This window comes from Aegilops tauschii, chromosome 2, assembly GCF_002575655.3.
Source record: "Aegilops tauschii subsp. strangulata cultivar AL8/78 chromosome 2, Aet v6.0, whole genome shotgun sequence".
In the NCBI taxonomy this organism is placed as follows: Eukaryota; Viridiplantae; Streptophyta; class Magnoliopsida; order Poales; family Poaceae; genus Aegilops; species Aegilops tauschii.
Window position 1 is genome coordinate 20,369,919 of NC_053036.3, and position 2,385 is coordinate 20,372,303.

At 42.0% G+C, this 2,385-nt stretch overlaps 1 long non-coding RNA gene across 1 annotated transcript; it reads left to right on the forward strand.

Moving 5' to 3' along the window:
- The first annotated feature begins 340 nt into the window (after window positions 1-340).
- LOC109784382 (uncharacterized) lies at window positions 341-1,048 on the forward strand. The gene is made up of 2 exons (XR_002237857.4): window positions 341-519; window positions 604-1,048. It is a non-coding gene; the product is annotated as an uncharacterized lncRNA (long non-coding RNA).
- Window positions 1,049-2,385: the final 1,337 nt, after the last annotated feature.

The window sequence follows — 2,385 nt, forward strand, 5'->3', positions numbered from 1 at the left end:
CCACTTCGTGTAAGTACCTATATTTTTATGCAGATAACTGAAAAAAGTTAACTGAATTACTTTAGATAAGACAAAGCTCAAATGACCATAGGTTAAACAATAATGGAGAAACCTAATCCACCATCTTTTTTAAGACAAGACAGCTGAAAATTACATCCATGGTGTCATTATTCAAAAAGCAATCTGCTTTTTACCACTGGAGATGATAGCTCAAGCCGCTATATGGATCTTGAAAAGTAAATTTCTTGATTGTGCCATACAGTAAAAGAAGGTAGACGTTTAGGGGGGGGGGGGGGGGGGGGGGAGTAGTTTTCACCCTGCCATCATTTCTCTACACAATCTCCAGATCTCCAGTTAGTGGAGGATCCATTTTCCATGGTAGAGTGTGAGATGTGAACAAAAAAGAGGCAAACATCCATTCTTGCCCCCTATAAGTAGCTTATCACATCACACTAAGTTTATTCTCTACTAGAGAGAGCTGTACAAACCATTCAGTTCAACCAATTTGAGCAGAATTATGTAAGTACTACTTCTTGCATTTCGAAGAGCTTCGTCTTCCTGCAGTTATCCTAATTAAATTTCTTGTTTTCTTATTTCCATAAGTACACTAATGAAGATAAGTGTGATCATGGTTGTTGGGCTGATTTTTATCAACCTATGCACCTGCATGCCAAGAAATGTGGCGAACCATGAATCTCACGATACAGTGGTGCCACAGAAGGAAATGCGCAGTCTGATGTCTGGCACTGCTGGAAGGAACCGGCCTCCGAGCAATGATCACCAGTGCCCACTTGGAACCTACCCTAATTGCCAAGGGATGTCCCAGAATACTCAAGAAGCAGCTCAAGATGTTGGAGGAAACTAAGGCAAACTAAGGGATTATGAGACGGAATGAATACCCCCAGTTTATATTGCTTTTACTTCCACGTACGGAGTCATTTGGCATGAGATATGTTCCATGTTGTCAATGTTTCTGCGTAATCCGTCCATGGCACCTTATATGCTACACACAATCAAGTTCTCAGTAATGTACCTATCCTATATGCTACTGATGTACTGGTTGAACTAACGGACACTCATCTGTGTATGATACTTGAGTAAAATATTTCCGAAGCTAAGATACAGTAAAGTGTGCTGCGTATGCACTCCCACCGCACTTCGGCGCTCATCTAGAGATGCTTATGCTTCTAACGAAGCATCCCTCGGGCAGAGATGCTTAGGTTTATTCTTATTCCATTTCAAAAGAAAGAACACACCTTTGGAACTCTACTATGGCTCTCAAGTCTGAACTCATGTTGATCTTGATCTCCAGAAGAAAGTCGGTGCTTATTTCAGGGTGAACACAAATCTTCCGTCAAATTTGTAAAATGCAGCAAGCCTTGTGCATGTCAAAGCTTAAGATTCAGGCTGTACATGGAAATATACCAACGAAAAAAAAAAGATCTTGGCTGTCGTAGACTGAAACAAGCAAAATCAGTGGTCAACTAGTTTCTCCGAGGTTTCCCTGTTCTTGCAAGAGTCGGCGATAGACAGAGTGAGTTTACATAAATAAATTTTTGTCCTAACAGTGTTGCCACATGCTTCAAAGCATCTAATCAACGAACAAAAACAGACCATGCATATCTGCAAATTGGAAAAACAATGCTGAAAGCCTGAAACCCATAAGTAAGCAAAAACAGTTGGAAAAGGCCATTGCACGTGTCACACTGCAGAATCCATAATACATTACGCCCCATGTCTGAACATTTATTGGACCACGATTGAGAAATGCCAGCTACTAAACGTCAAATGTGTATAACTCCATAAGCAACAGAAATACTCAACTACCTTTGGTTAACATTAGAACACCGCAAGTATTACATTCAGACAGCAGGAAACATAACTAGAGTAGAGAGGAAACAAATAGAACCATGTAGAGATTACTGAGATAGAATAAGAGAACTGATAGTTCACTGTCTGATAGTGAAGGACACGAGAACCTGTAGAAGCTTCGTACTCAAATTACAGATCAGGTAAAACAATGTTTGTGAGGTAAGTAAGTTGCATCGGTAAACCATTATATGTCAAGACTAAAATCGAAAGAAGTCCACATCACCCCCCGGGATTTCACAAACCGGCTAGTTTTCCCCCCAAGGTTGGAAACCAGGTACTTAACACCCCCCCCCCCCAAGCTTCCCTAAACCTTGTGAATCACCCCCTAACCCTGCTTAGAGTGGTTTTTGAGGATGGTTTTAGTGACATGGCATGGTTGTGGGTACCACATCTGCACGGTTCCTCTCTTGCCTTCACAACTTAGAGCATCTCCACTTGCCACCCCTCCCCCCCCCCAACAGGCCCCCTCAAGGCCCTTTTTTATCGCCGGCGCTAAAAAAAATGGCCCGGTCG